This window comes from Xenopus laevis, chromosome 7L (assembly GCF_017654675.1).
Source record: "Xenopus laevis strain J_2021 chromosome 7L, Xenopus_laevis_v10.1, whole genome shotgun sequence".
Lineage (NCBI taxonomy): Eukaryota > Metazoa > Chordata > Amphibia > Anura > Pipidae > Xenopus > Xenopus laevis.
This window is the reverse complement of record NC_054383.1, coordinates 57,360,654-57,377,466: the sequence shown is the minus strand read 5'-3', so window position 1 is coordinate 57,377,466 and position 16,813 is coordinate 57,360,654. Positions and strand designations below refer to the sequence as shown.

At 39.6% G+C, this 16,813-nt stretch overlaps 1 protein-coding gene across 4 annotated transcripts in view; it reads left to right on the top strand.

Moving 5' to 3' along the window:
• lrmda.L (leucine rich melanocyte differentiation associated L homeolog) overlaps positions 1–16,813 on the top strand; it is a 991,211-nt gene that overhangs the window by 475,420 nt on the left and 498,978 nt on the right. The gene's annotated exons all lie outside the window — the stretch shown is intronic.

Below are 16,813 nucleotides of genomic sequence, written 5' to 3'. Positions count from 1 at the left end.
TGGAGTAGAAATTCATTCCTATGGGATATTTAAAGGAGAAAAAAAGTTGTTTACCACTTGGGGGTGACAACTGTTAGGCACCCTCAAGTGAATGTATTTACTTACCTGAAACCCCGGGCCAGTGCTCCTATCAGCAGAAAACTGCACAGGCCCTGGGTTATTCCAGTAAGCACTACGGAGCACTCCTCTTCCGGCTTCTTCTTTCTTCTTGCGGCTGCACATGCACATTAGAGTGAAAATCCGAAATGTAACTTTTCTCTACTGCGGGAAATTTGAAGAAAGTGTGTTGTACTCATTCAGATATAGAAGAATTGCACTCAGCTCACTGCACTAGCAGTACCTGATAGGGAACTCTTTGCTGGTGTAACTGCAGAGCTGCTATTGGCTGTCCCCCTCCTACTGTGCTTCTGGCAGTGACTGTTAGGACACACCCACCTCCCATTTGAAACAGGAACCAGTGAACATCTATAGGGAGCTCCAATAAAGGAGCTATTTTTAAAGATATTATATATTAAATATTAATTTTTAGCACCATGTAAAAGCAACATGTTCATTATATTGCCTACAAAATTAGGGTTTTTTCATTTATCCTCTATGTCTCCTTTAAAATAACTAAATATTTTCTACATAATACCTGCTATATACACAGCACTGAAAAAGTAAAAAAGTTTATAAAATGATGAGATATAACAAAGACTGTCTCTGCACATTGACTATGGCTTTAATGATAAAAATAAAGAAAATTTGGTTTTATGTTGAATGTTCAGTTTGATTGAAGTATTATAAAAGAAACAATTTGCATGAAACCACACAATTGATAATGTGAGGATGATGTGACCATTTCTGGTTTTGATATTACAAAGTAGGGCATTTTTTAACGCTAGTATATGACTGTATAGAAGCAGCCATGTAATATCCTCCTCTGTTTGTCAAATGGAAAGTGCGTTCAATAATGTCGTTATTGTAGCTGGGTAAGGTTTTTTAAAAAGTACTTTAAAAACAATATTTCAAAACTTCTTGTTAGTGTTTGTAAGAGTTGTTTTATTTTTTTATGGCTTTTATATGTTTGACAAAATAAAATGGCATAGAATAAAAACTATAGAAACATAAACTCACAAGCAAATTGGAGTCCTAAATAAAAATGTGGTCATTGATGTAAGCGATCTTTGCCCAAATCTTCTAGACTACAGCTCCCAGCATCCTTGCTCAGAAGTAATGACATTATTGTAGCTACAGAGCTACAACTTCATAGTTTATTCCTATCACTGCGCAGTAAGTGGGAAAAATGTATTTAAAAAGCACAGCGGAACCTCATTATTTTCTTTATCAATGCTTTTGATGAAATATATATGTTGAATTTGTTTGTGCATACAGACTACTGAAGAATAAAATAAATTAGTGATGGTGTAATTATACTTGTTTTGAAAAAAAACATTTGCAACTATCACCGCCCAAACAAATCCGGCAGACAAAAGTGTCTTAAGATGGAACATTCCCTAATCATCTTTATCATTCACATCTGAATTTATCTTATTTGAGCAAAAATGCAGATATTAGCAAGCAACCATGGTATGCAAGGTGACCCTAGCAACTTAATGACATAATCCATTATCCTTAATGAAGTCAATATCTTGTCTTTTAGCTGTCAGTCTGGTGGGGCGATTAATTGTAGTGTCATTAAAGTTAGCTCTCTTTTCATTTGAGCTTGACAAGTCACAAAACTAATGTTCTTACTTATCAGGCTTTGGAATAGTATGAAGGGAATCACACAGGGCTGGGGGGACTGCAACAGCCAACATTTCTTGTCCTTTGTAATGCCCCTCATTCCGCAAAACAAAATGAAAACAAATGTACAGATATTATTCTTAGTTTAAACTATACATATTTTAATTACCGTCTTTAACTTGTATGCTGCTAAAGTGCAAACAAGTAGTGTTCTAATTTGTTGTGTTAAAGGCTACATTAAAAAGATTATATTACAATGTAACCTAGAATATGTGTTGTATATCAAATATTGTTGTTGCTAATTACTCAAAATGATAACACTAGTGTATAAAATAGATAACATTAACTCATGCTGTATGTGCTATGAGGAAACTACAAAGAATGAAGGCACATAATCCATAATTTGGACAAATACCATATCCTCCAAAAAATATTTGGAAAAGAACTGAATCCTAATATGCATATTCAAATTTGAGGAAAAAAATGAAAAACTGAATTAATTGTGAACAATAATTGAACTCTGAAGTCACATGATTTCAGATTTGGTTTGGCTGAATACTTTGGGGGCCTAATTTTTGATCATGAGGCTTATTTGTAATATTTTTTCTTTTTCACTGTAAAAAAAAACAGTATCTCAATTTTCTTAATGTGAATTTTCCAAACTTGAATTTTTAAATGGATCCATCAAAAAACAATTGGTTTATTTACACACTTGCGCACACTTACATACATTTATACACTCTTACATACACTCATTTTAGTAAAAATTTATTTTTTTGCATTTTTATTTTATACACTTATATACACACTTACACACTGTCACACAACTTTTAAATGTGTACACACAAAAAAACTCACAAAGAGGGTTTTTTAAAATTTTTTTACTCTTTCGTTTAACCAATTTGTGTTTTTTTTACCCCTAAAAACTGTTTATTTTGGCAGCATGACTATTGGGTACTAATTATGGCCACTAATTATGCTGTTGATGGTTATTTTATTTCACCAATTTACACAATTTTTGTGGTTTTATTGCAATTTTATTCCTGCATTATTGTTTCTTATGTATCTTTAGTATAGTTTTGCTGTTTGGTGCTTTAGTACAGAAAGAGGTATTTTCACAGTTTGGGGGGTCTTAAGGCACATATATTTAAGGAAAGGTTTGTGACTTGGTGCTTTGGAGTTTAAAGACATGCATACCCAATTTGGATTGGGGGAATGTGTACTTTCTGAAAATATATGGTTTTCTGGGGTGAACGTACTTTTTTCTACCTTTGCCCCCCAAAACTATGTAAATGTGTTGATTTTGCAGTACCTGACATGACAGACCATATGGGGTATCATTCTGGGGTCCCTATATGCCATGTGCTTAGGTAAGCATACATACTGGGCATCAAACTGTTCAGTGGACCCCAGGCTTTCATATTTGGGGTGATTTGTCTTGATACCTAAAAGTATGTGGGAAATAAGATGCTGCAGGGTGGAAGTTTTGAGGTGATTTTTTGAAAATGTCACCAAAATCACCAAATTTAGGAAAGGTTTGCGGCTTGGTGCTTTAGAGTACAAAGACATGCATACAGAATTTGAATTTGGGGGAATGTTTACTTTCCAAGAAAATATGGTTTTCCTGGTCACTCCATATCAGTAATACACCCGGGAGGCCCCTCCCATTCCTGCCCCTAGCTCAGATAGTCCCTCCCTCTGAGACTTTAAAAGGTACCCCAGAGACTCACCTCTTTGTCTTTTTCTTTTCTGTTTCTGTCTTTAGCAGGAGGGCTGGTTTGAGTTCCTGGTTCAGGTGGATAAACCTTACAGGGGAACTAAAAAAGGCTAGAGGGGGGATCCCTTCCTCCATTCCTTGTGAAGGCCTGGAGAGGGAAAAGGGAAAAAGGGTATGACAAATAGTTGAACTATAAGTCACCTTCTATATTCCCCAAGAGGCGTGCCAGGTGGGTAGCTGGTAAAGTGGCCCCTGTCACTAATGATCCTAGTGTGGTGATTTAGGGTTTCTTGTGCCTTGCCTTAATCCGTTGGGACTTACATCCCTTTTTATGCTTGGAGGTTCCCTGCATGGCCCTTATTTTAGGGCAGGGTTACTGTCACCTGGGCTGGCTAGTTTTTCGGAAGAGGAGGTTAGCGCTCCTTTCGTGAGTTGGGGACCTTTTTTGGGTGAATCGGGATCCCCTAGGGCTCTTCCTAGACCTTCCCCCCTCCTCCGTTATTTTCTCCCCAGGCATCCCTCCTTCACGGAGGTTGCGGCAGTGGACGCCGCTTCTGGTGCGCCCTGTGATGACGTCAGGGCTGTGCGCAGCCCTACATCGGGAGATTGTCAGAGGAGGAGGGGGGAGGTAACCGCGAGCTCGGGGTAAGGTGCGGTTAAAGTAGCCGGCGCCTGAGCTACTCGTTTCCTACCCTGGGGAGGCTCATCCCTTAGGGGATTTGGTTCCTAAAGGGGTAGGATCTCCAGCAGCGTTCTCTTGCTGGGTCTGCCTCCTCCAAGATAGCGACGCAATGTGGATTCCGGTGGCAGCGTCAGCCATCTTGGGGGAGGGGTTTTAGCTCCCCTAGAGTTCATAAGGAGCTGGCTGGTGAGGGGTACACCTCTCGACTTTTTGGAGTCAAAGGCTTCCCTTCTCAGTCCTGCTGCTCGTATCTCTCACTGTTGGTTATCAGGTAAGCCTCTGCTGGTGGGGTTTGTGATCTACTTTTCGGCAGAGTTGCTGTTCTGGGGGTATTAACCTGGTGGTTGTTGGTTTTTAGCTTGTTTAGTTGGAACTGGTGTGATGGATCATTCAGCCTCAAGTGCCTCGGCCTTTCAAGCTAGGTAAGTCCCTCCTTAAGTTGTGTATGTTTTTTTTGTTAGGCTTTTATCTTATCTCTCTCTCTCTTCTTCTTTTCTTGGTCTCAGCTTGCCTGAAGATTCTCAGCATAGAAAACTCAAGACCAAGGGGGCACCTATGTCAGAATGTGTGGGATGCTTTAAGCCACCTCTTGTGGGCAAAAAATTTTGTGACTCCTGTTGGAGGGAATTCTGCAGATCAGCCTCTAACCCAACAGGAAGGGAACAGGAGACCTTAGAAGGCCAGGGGTTCGGACAGGAAGTTTGGAGAGATAACGATGATTCCTCTGAGGAAGAGGGTATGGCGCCTGCCAGTACAGTTACTTTTACAGATTCAGAGGATGAATCCGAGGCTGCTCATGAATCTTTTGACTTTTCATTAGTCTCTCCCCTTATCAAAGCCTTAAAGCTTACCTTAGGAGTAGAGGAAGAGGTTGAATCAGCTAAGACCCCCAATGTCCTGCCTACTCCATCTAAGAACCGTCAGACCTTCCCTTTTTTGGGGAGGTGGCAGAATTAATTAAGGCAGAATGGCTCAAGGCGGCTAAGAAAGTCTCTTTTGTTTCACCAGGTACCAGATTTGCTAAACTATATCCGTTTAAGGAGTCAGAAGTGAAGGATTGGTCTATTCCTCCTTCTGTAGACCCTGCAGTTATTCATTTGGCCAAAAAGACAACCTTGCCAATTGATGATTGTTCCGCCTTAAAAGATCCGATGGATAGAAGAGTGGAATCGGATCTTAGAAAAGCCTTCATTGTGGTGGGTGCAGCATGTAAACCAGCAGTTGTCTTAGTATCTGTAGCCAAAGCCATGTCTTGTTGGATTGAATCCATTGATAAAGCTGTGATCGAGGGTGCGGACGTAAAGGACATTTCTGCTAGTCTAGCAGAGTTGAAGATACCTGCAGGATTCATTTCGGAAGGTGCAGTAGATTTGACTAGACTTTCTGCCCGCTCTATGGCTATTTCAGTAGCAGCGAGACAAGCATTATGGCTCAGGTCATGGTCTGCGGATACCTCATCCAAGATGAGTCTGTGTACGCTTCCTTTTGAAGGCTCTCGACTTTTTGGAGTCAAACTGGACGAGGTCATAATGAAGGCCTCAGGGGGAAAGAGCCAATTTTTGCCACAGGAGAAAAAGAAATCAAGTTTTCATCCTTTCAGATTTGGTGGTCCTCGAGGGGCGGCGGTGGCAGGTTCCTCCCATTATTCCTTTAGAGGAAATAGGGATACATTCAAGCTCTTTGCTTGGAAAAGGGGTCAGTATGCCTTCCCTAGGGGCTTTAAGTCCAGGCCGACTCCACAGCCTAAGAAATCTTCCTGACTATCCATTGGAGGAAGGAGGGGTGGGAGCAAGGCTGGGGGAGTTCGTTCATGTTTGGCAAGACACCATTTCAGACCAGTGGGTCCTAGACATCCTGAGAAGAGGCTATCATCTAGAATTTGCTTCTGTTCCAGGGAAGGACAAATTTGTAGAGTCACCTTACCCGGCCTCAAAGGGCAAAAGAGAGGCCTTGAATCAGCACGTCAATTGGTTGCTAGAAGTAGGAGCAGTAATACCAGTCCCACAAGAGGAATGTATGAAAGGAATTTATTCTATCCTGTTTCTGGCAAAGAAGAGTTCGGGGGATTGGCGACTTATTCTGAACCTTCAGGAAGTCAACAGACATCTAAGGTATCAGAAATTCAAAATGGAGTCCATCTTCTCCATCATTCAGGCAGTCCTTCAGGGGGATTGGCTCCTATCTATAGATCTTCAGGACGCCTATCTTCATATTCCGGTCATTCAAGCTCATCGTCAATTTTTACACTTTGCACTGGCAGGAAGGCACTTTCAATTCTGTTGCTTACCCTTCGGTCTTTCACTGCTCCAAGGGTCTTTTCCAAGGTTTTGGTAACCCTGATAGCGGCCCTAAGACTGGAAGGGATTTCCATTTGGCACAATTTAGACGATATTCTGATGTCAGCAAGAAGCAAGGAGACTCTCACCCTTCATCTGGAACGAGTCTTACAGTGTCTACAGACCCATGGCTGGTTAATAAATTGGGAAAAAAGCCAGCTAGTTCCCTCGCAGAGACTGCAGTATCTAGGAGCAATGTTCGACACCAGAAGGGGAATAGTGTCGCTTCCGCGTCAGAGAACGCAAGACTTATCTTGTCTAACAGCAGGCATTATAGAGAGGAATCAGGTCTCAGCCAGGGAATTAATGTCATTGATAGGCTCCATGGCAGCAACCATCCCTGTCATAAATTGGGCCAGGTGGCACATGAGACCAGCACAATGGTTCTTTCTGGACCATTGGGACAAAGTAAGGGGAGATTGGAGTCAGCAGATTCGGTTGTCTCTGGCATTCAACCAATCTCTCAGATGGTGGCTGTCAATAGAGAACCTTTGCACAGGCCTTCCTTTAACCCAACCTCAATGGAGGATCCTAGTCTCAGACGCATCCACATTTGGTTGGGGGGCACATCTGGAGGAGAAATGGATCCAAGGTCTGTGGTCTTCTCAGCAGAAGGGTGTACCTTCCAACATACTGGAAATCAGGGCTGCAAAGAATGCCCTGTTTCCTTTGCTCAAGGGCTAAAGGTGCGGCTGTCAAGATGCTGATAGACAACACCTCAGCAGTGTCCTATGTCAGAAGACAGGGGGGAACGAGGAGCCGATCTCTGTTGTGGGAGGTAGAACCTATTGTGGCATGGGCAGAGAAGAATCTAACCCTATTGACAGCAGCTTATCTTCCAGGAGTGGAGAATCAGAAAGCGGACTTCCTAAGTCGCAATATCCTGTCGGTCCAGGAGTGGGGACTACATCAGGATGTATTTCAGATGCTGGTGGAGAAATGGGGTCTTCCAGAAGTAGATTTGATGGCAACAAACAACAACACACAGTGTCCGATTTTCTTTTCCAGGAGACCTTGTCCCAAGGCGGGAGCAACAGATGCTCTCCTTCAGAGCTGGAACTTTCAGCTGATGTATGTCTTTCCTCCGTTCCCACTCATTCTTCAAACTCTTCAGAAGATCATCCAGGAGAGAGCAGAGGTAATCTTAAAAGCTCCAAGATGGCTGCGCAGGCCATGGTACCCGCTCTTGTTAAAACTGGCAAGGACTCCTCCATGGTCTCTTGCCAAAAGGAAGGATTTGTTAAGGCAGGGACCAATTTTTCATCCGAATCCAGGAGCCCTAGCTCTTCAGGCCTGGAGACTGAGCGCAACAGATTGGAGTCATTAGGTTTTTCAGAGAGTGTCATTGCTACACTTTTAAAATCTAGGAAACCTTCAACTTCTGCGACTTATTATAGAATTTGGGAGAGATTCATGGAATGGAGAATGTTACGTGAACAGTCTGGAGAGATTTCACTATCTAATATTCTTGGATTTTTGCAAGAAGGCCTGGATAAGGGTCTGCAATATAGAACACTGAAGGTCCATGTTTCAGCTATTTCGTCCTTATCAAACAGAGCATGGGCAGAAGATCCTATGGTTAAGAGATTTTTTATGGCTGCCCTCAAACTCCGACCACCAGGGAAATCGGCTTCGGTAGTTTGGAGTCTTCCGTTAGTCCTTAAGGCCTTGGCCTTGGAAACTTTTGAAGCATTAGACACTATTTCACTATGGGATCTGACGCTCAAGACTCTTTTTCTGATAGCTATAGCTTCCGCATCCAGAGTGGGAGAATTACAGGCTCTTTCCTGTAGTCCAGGTCATATCCTTTTCTTACATGACAGAGTTGTTCTAAAACCGGATAAAGCCTTTCTACCAAAGGTGGTGTCATCTTTTCATTTAAGGAAAGAGGTCATTCTCCCCAAATTCAGATCGGAAGAGGCAGAGTTGGAAGAGATACATAAGATTGATCCAGTCCGATGCCTGGTTCGTTATTTGGAGACAACAAGACCTTTTAGGAATTCCGACAGATTGTTCATTATTCCGGCAGGTTGTCACAAGGGTCAGGCAGCCTCAATTACAACAATCAGCAGATGGATATGTCTTTGTATATCTAAAGCTTATGAGTCTCAAGGCAAGCTAGCTCCAGAAGGTCTGAAGGCTCACTCATCTAGGGCGATTGCTGCATCCTGGGCAGCACTAGCGGAGGTTCCAACTGCACAAATTTGCGAGGTAGCTTCTTGGTCTTCGGCGAAGACCTTCATCAGACATTATTCTCTGGACGTTTCGGTTTCTAGCAATCATGCCTTTGCAGCAGGATCACAGCTGGCATTTGTTTCCTAAAATATTAAATTCTTTTTGCAATATGGTTGTTTGGAGACTTGTTCTTCCCACCCTTCTTTCATGGCTTGGTAAATCCAGGTGTATTGCTGATATGGAGTGACCAGGAAAAGGGAGAATTGTTTCATACTTACCGTAATTCTCCTTTCCTGGTCACTCTCCATATCAGCATTTCCCACCCTAAAAATGGAAACTTGGTACTAGACAAAGAGGTGAGTCTCTGGGGTACCTTTTAAAGTCTGAGAGGGAGGGACTATCTGAGCTAGGGGCAGGAATGGGAGGGGCCTCCCGGGTGTATTGCTGATATGGAGATATTGATACCTAATAGTATGTGGGAAATAAGATGCTGCAGGGTGGAAGTTTTGAGGTGTTTTTTGGAAATGTCAACAAAATCGAAAAATCTAGGAAAGGTTTGTGGCTTGGTGCTTTGGAGTAGAAAGACATGCATACCCAATTTGCATACATGCATACCCCCCCCCCCAAACTATGTAAATGTGCTGATTTTGCAGTACCTGAAATGACAGAACTAATAGCTCAAATGTAGTTTCTACATTTTGGGGCCCCTTTATGCCACACACTTTGGTAAACCTATACATATTGGGCATCAAACTGTTCAGTGAATTCCTGGCAATCATATTTAGGGTGTTTTACATTGGTACCTTATGATGTGTACGAGATATGATGCTGTAGATTGGAAGCTTTGAGGTCATTTTTAAAAAAAATTCACCAATTTATATAAAAAATTATAACTTTTGAAAAGAATTGCAAATTGGTAGTTTGGCATACATACAGATATATTTACCCATTTTTGATTTGCCAGAATCTGCTCTTTCTAATAATGCATAGTTTTCCAGGGTAACCCTACTATTAGTGGAGTGTTTGGCCTTGAAATCAGAAGTATGCCATTTTGTAGAGCGGAGCTTTGGAAATTTAGTAGTGTACTGCTTGGAGATTTTGATCTATACAAGTGAGAAATCGCCATAAAACTATATATATTTGATATTGTCGCATTCAAGAGACATAGAACTTTCCAAAACTGCTGTGTTCTCATACATAAAATAAATTATGTTTCTGATATATGTGGTTTACTACGTGAAACAGGTTTTTTTAAATTTTATTAGACACTTAGAGGCATATTTATCAAGGGTCGAATTTAAAAAACTTTGAAATTCGAATTTAAAAAGACCAACCGAAATTAAGTCGAAGTTTTTTTTTTGGTTGAATAGGTCCGTTTTTGATCGAATAGGTCCGTATATGCCCAAATTCTAATCATACTAATCGAAGGAATAGCGTATTCGATCGAATTCCATTCAAAGTTTTTTGCAAAAAAACTTTGATTTTTCAAAGTCCACCAATTGACTCCAAATAGGTTCTAGGAGGTCCCCCATTGGCAATTTGGCAGGTTTTAGATGGCTAGTGGTTCGACGTTGAATTTTTAAAGAGACAGTACATAATAAATTTCAATATTCAAATTTTTTAATTTTTTTCAAATCTGAATCAAATTTGGACTATTCCCTAGTTGAATTACACAAAAAATAACTTGCAATTTGAATTTTTTTCATTCGAAAATTCACCTCAATCTTTAAAAAATCTGCCCCTAAGAAGCTTACCAAAGCATTACCAAAATTACACCAAAGCAACATATTGTTTTCCTGGCTAAACTAAAAGAACCCCCCCAGGAAATGCCCTTAATATGAAAGAGTACAACATGTTTACAACTGCTTGGCAGTAGATGTTCGCATTTATGACAAATCTGTTAGGGAAAAGGTTAATATAAAGCGCTAGCGCTGCATAACTTGCTGGCACTATATAAATAAATTATGATGAATTTGGCAGCTACAGCTTGGCAAGCTTCTGTATAAGTCAATTAGAGGTTTATATTCAACATTTAAGCTGTTTGCACAGTGCAATTTGCTTTGCAATCATTTCCCCCAGAATAATTAACACAATTAATGCTGCAAAATGTTATAGTTTGTTTCTTTGGAAATATGCTAGTGATCAAGAAAAAAATGTGATTGGAAATAAATTCACAACTGAATGTCAAAAAAAAGCTTGAATTCAAAATCTGACAAATAGGCCTTCCCAAATTCGACTGAAGCTGAAACCTGCAAAAAAGAGGTAGGATTTGCCTGAATCCAAGTCCGAATGACTTCATATTCTTGTTAAGTGCCAAAAATAATAAAACCCATAGATATTTCTTAATTAAAACAATAGGCAAAAAGTATATTCAACACAAGCCCAAATAATTGAGCTCTTGTTGAAAAGAACTGCATACTGCCCTTTTAAAATAGAAATTCAGCTTTTCTATGTATTTTTATTATTGCACCCTTCTCAATAAAAACAGTGGCATATTTCAGTGAAGTGTATTTCCAAACCTGTAGATCAATACTATGGCTTTTCCTTGGCATATTGGTGTTACTGCTGAAAAATGCAAATATGGTTGTATGGTGGATGTTGGCCCTGTGCCCCGTGGGAATTGCTATAGTGCGTATTCCATTATTTTCAGTGGAGCTTCATTTTATGCGTATTTACGCTCAGGTACACGTTTTTTAAAACCTCAATGTAAAAATGGCACATATTACCTGAATCTTAGGAGATAATATACCCAACCTCTATATCCAATATGATTCTCTCTATGGAAGTTTTCTCTCTATGGCTCCTTTTCACCTTCTCCAATATTTGCCAACATAGTTGTGACACATTATGACTACAATTTACATGATGTGGGAAGTGGCTTTAGATTGCACATTATGAATAGAGCTGCAATGTTTGTTACACATATTAACTTTATATTTAGCGTCGGACTGGGGGTCCAGGGCCCACTGGGTCAGGAATAGCCACACCCCTGGCCCCCCTTACCAGGTGTTACTCCCCTCCAATGGCCCCCTGCTGCAGCTGCAACCACCTCCAACATCCCCCCATCACAGGTGCAACCCCCCCCCAGCGGACCCCTGCCCTGCATGTTCCTTTTTTTTTTAGGATGCAAGGCGGGCCCATAAGGGCTTTTGTTATTTGGGTGCCTCGTGTTGGATTATTGGATGTAAGACCAAATTCACCTTTATGGTGTTACTGCAATTCTGGTAAGAGAGACAAGGGAAGATACCTATTACAGGTTTTTCTAGGAATCTGGTTCAGTTCTTTGGAACGTTGTAGATCAGTGTACAATTTTTATCCCTCTTGTAAGCAAATAATGGGTATTACTTATACATCTTTGCTAAGATTGGGTCATTCATAAGAATGGGCCAATATTTTCTGATCACCTTCCTTGCTTATATATGGAGTGGATATCATAAGTGACGAAGTGTATACTATCAATTGTTTTATTCTCTTTTTTAATTATTTAGTAATGCCGTGTGTGGTATTACTTCTACATCTCATATTGGATCTAACTATCATTCAAAATCAGACTCCCAACTCCTGCATGAAGACAGAATGAACACCACGAACGGCCTCCTTAAAAGTCAACTAATGAGGTATAAATGCATTACCTCTAATGAGATGGACTGTGTGGACACGAAAGGTAAAATGCTTGATATGTTTATAAAGAAAGATTACCCTAAACCAATCTTATCGAAGGAAGAATGAGATGTAGAAGTAATACCACATGAGGTATCCCTTTTGCCTAGAAGATGTATTTGGACTCACTCTATTAAAATCACTTTACATCCTGGATCTCTACATGCAGCATTTGTGCCAGTCAATTATTCTGTTAGATTTTGATTGTACTGGAATCAATTATTTGAGTAAGCTCTAATACATTTGCTAGGAAGGGAGCTCCTCTATAAGATATATTGGATCTAACTGTCAATGAAAATCTGATACCCAACTCATGCATGAAGAGAGAATGAAGAGAAACATTATGTGTAAATAATAATTCTCAAAAAAGATTCATAACCTTGGATTCAAAGTCACTGTTTTTCCTTTGAAAAACTTGAATCGAGTAAGAAACTCTAATTAGAATATTAATAAATCAAACAAAGTATCTAGTAGTTTATCACCAATATATATATAAATATATTTCTTTCCCCTGAAAATTACAGTTGGGAGTAAAAATTTGGACATCCCTTACCAAATCACATATTTTGTTAAATTTGTTGGTGTTAAGTAGTATACAGCTACTACAGGAACTGGTGTTTAAAAATAATATTTGCAAATGTTAATGTACAGTTACATTTTATTGCACACACTTTAAAAACACTAATAAAAATAGTAATTGTGGCAAATGCAAAAGTTTGGCATATCTTGTTACCATTAGGCCTCTGGCTTGTCTCTGGCTTGCATACATCAGACATTGACATTTATGATGAGGTTGCAAGTGAGGCGTCCTCCTGATAACTTTACTGTGCAGATCATTACCAGACATAAGGCAGTGGTTTGAAAAGGTACAAAAAATATCAGTTAAATTTCAACACAAATAAAGAACTTAAGCGCTGTATGGCTTCTATGGCTGCAGCAGAGTTTACTTCATAATGGTCACCTGTCAATGACTAGAACTCATGGTTCTAAATTACTCCTTGTTCACGCAACATCATGACCTTGTTTTCCTTGTTTAATTGTCTCATAATTGTCTCACCTTAATTGTTATGAATAATGAAGGCTGACGACAAGATGGTTTCATCATAATCTTAATTGTAGTCAGTCATGTATATTAACCAGATGTTTTCAATTATACTAGCCTAATGATTTTTAGATTGTACAAAAAGTAACTATTATCTTTATAATATATTTCTATAAGGGCAATCACACACTGGGTATTTTAGTGTTCACATTAAATCATGGGTGGCAAAATGCTGAGAATCTTTTGTAAGCTTTTAACCTTTTACCATCTGACTTCGGCTCTACTACTTTGTGGGACCAGGCTTGTGCCAGCCTCCTTTGATGTTTCTTAATGGACAAGAGGCCACAGACTGGATGTGAGGGATTCTTACAGCTAGTGATGCAGTGAAACATTAAATAGACATTGATGGACAGATGTCTATATGTCAATAAATTGTAGATTATCTTGGTTAGGTAATGTGAATACTTTATGTTTATGGCTTTGCAGTTATATACACTCATGTTCTACAACTATTTTCCCTTTCTTTATGGCATCCCTCTATGCACCCCTGTTTCTCTTCTTAATTTTTATCTTTCTTTCTATTTTTCTGTAGGATATGAAAAATACCAAAATACTAATGGTTTTCCATTTTTACGTGTTTGCTCTTACCATGATACCATACATTACCTATATTAAGTCAAATAGGGTGCTTATTTTATTTCTGTTTGAGGTCATTTCACAATAATAGTTTAGACATCAATTCATTTTGCTAGTATTTAGTGGCAATGCCATTTGATTGCTTAACTTGGATCAAATGCTTAAAGAAGCCTTTGACAAGCTTTTCACAATCTTTTGCTGGAATTTTTGGCTATTCCTCTTGACAGAACTGGTGTCAGTTAGGTTTGTGGGCCTCCTTGTTCTGACACACTTTTTCAGTTCAGTCCACACATTCCCAATGGTACTCAGATCTGGCCAATCCAATTCTTTCACTTTGTTGTCTTTATACATTTTGTTTGGTGGTATGTTTTGGATCATTATCTTGCTGGAAGACAAAATTGCAATAGCGTTTTAATGTTATGGCCGAATGATGTCATCTATTTTCTAAAGGGCACCAGTCCCTTTACAGCAAAATACTCCCACAGCATGAGGCTATCACCCCCATGTTTCATAATTAGGGTGGTGTTCTTTGGCCTCCAGCCTCACCTCCTCCATACAGCGTGATGATCATTTTGGCCAAAAATTCTGTTTTTATTTCATCCGACCAGAGACCTTTCTATAAAAGGAAAGGTATTTGTTCTGATGATCTTTTGCAAAATTCAGTCTGGCTCTATTTTAGCTGGGCTAGACATACGGGCTTCTTAACTTATCAGGGGCAAACAGAAAGTTGTTCTATGATACCACTTTAGGGAATGAAATGGGAAGTACTAATTTATTTTGTTTAAAGCAATGAAAGACATTTAACCAATATGTTTCTGTTTCAACCTAAACATATTCAAAAATATATTATCTCTGGATTTTATCTGAGAAAATGTTTGCCTTCTGGTATTCTTTGCTGTTTTTTACACATAAAAATTGGCTGCAGTGTTTTTAAGCAGTTCTGGCCCTAGAGTCCAAGGAACATCCAGTGTTAATCCTGCATTGCAAGCATCACTCCCTGCCTTCCCCCCATCTCCAGGCTGTAAGTCAGGGTGACTGTAATTTACAGTGTTATCTTTGTCTATAGCCAGCAAGCTGATATGAAGTAAATCAAGGTACGAGTAATGAAAGACTGAGAATTTATTCCTTAGAGCACACTTTAAAAGTGTAGTATCTGTTATAGTTGCCTGAAGATTCTGAAATGAGACTCAGCTGACACACCATAAAGAACCTTTGAAGCTCATGTTAATGCTGTTTGTCTGGGGTTAGTAATTGGGTTCTACTGATGAGTTGTGTGAAGACAAAGTGAGAAGCCAAGCACGGATTGTAAATCTTACATTGTTGGAACAAGAAGCAATCCTAACAAATATTGATCCTTGCTTTTGGCTGCAGGCAAAGGGAGGGGAGGGAAAAGAGGCAGAGTCCTGCTGAGGCACTGTAGTTTCAATTGCACAATTACTTTTAGTAAAACTGACACTCGGTATGGGACATCACCAATCTTTTAAAGTACATATTATCCATGATTAGGCTTTTTAGAAATTGCCCAACAGAAGCGTAGACTGCTAGTGCAGTATCTCAATTATCCTTCTCAGCTAAAGCCAGAAATAAGATACAGTTGTTAAGAAGAGCCTTTGTGAGGCTTATTGTTCTTTTTATGTATGTATTTATTTTTGCAGTTTAGTGTTTTCACCTTGAGATTAACTTTGTGAAGGTTATGGGTTCATATATTTTTGTAGATATAAAAGGCCATTACCTTAGATTGATAGCTGCTATGTATCTATACACTGGGCTTCTCTTAAACAAGCAATGATTTTTTCCCTGTAAACATACAGAATAGTATCCCAGTGATCTAGAAAGTATGCCTTTCTGTAGAAGATGATAAAGAGCTATGCAGTGAAGTTTTAGTTTCCAGTGCTCAAACAGGCTATTATTGAATTAGAGAGAGCCCAAGGGATAGAAACTAAGCTGTTAAGGGCATGGGCATTCTCCGTTATAAAGGGAGGCTGGTCAAGTTGGGGTTATTTATACTGTAGATGAGGCTATATTTGAAAAGCAATCCCCCTCCCCAGCCACTCTCCTACCTATGGGTCTTTAAAGTGGGGGGCCATGCAGGTAGGTGTAACTGCACTCCGGGGAACCCCAAAGATTTTTTTTGTGGGGGCTGCATGGCACAGAGTAGTTAAGCCACTGTAATAAAATCTCTAGTGCTTTATTCACCAGTAGATCCATCCAGCAGACATGAGGACATTCAATCAGTTTACATGACATAGAAGAAAGAAGGTTCCATCATAATATTCAAAAACAAAAATTTAACTGAGAGTTATAAGTTGTAAAATTCTCTTCCTGAAGTGGTTGTACTTGGCAGATACATTCGATAGCTTCAAGAACTGGATGGTTTTTAGAAAATGCAGGTTTAATGGAATTAGCTACTTGTACAAAGATGAAGCAGGCTCTGCTCCATTTGCCATCTATGAGATATAAAAATATTTCCCCCTCTAAAAATGCTTCAGATGGGGTTTTTCACCTTCCTCAGGATTAACTAGCAATTAGGCAGGTTACATTTAGAACAAAGGGTTGAACTTTATAATTGTGGATTTTTTTCAAAATAAATTACAACGTTACAACAATGCTCACAGAATACCCTGCCAGGTTATAAAGGTTAACTGTAAGAAAATATAGTTAAATTACCAAATCTCATGTCACAAGTGCTGGAATACTAAGATGTGTAAAGTTGTGCTTCTTAGTGCTCATTTACAGAGTGACCATTAATGCCTGTCCTATACTGGCTCTTGCACATATGAATGATACATAAGTTAGGAGGTGGGATAAAGTACACCTACATTTTGCCCCCAGCCTATCCC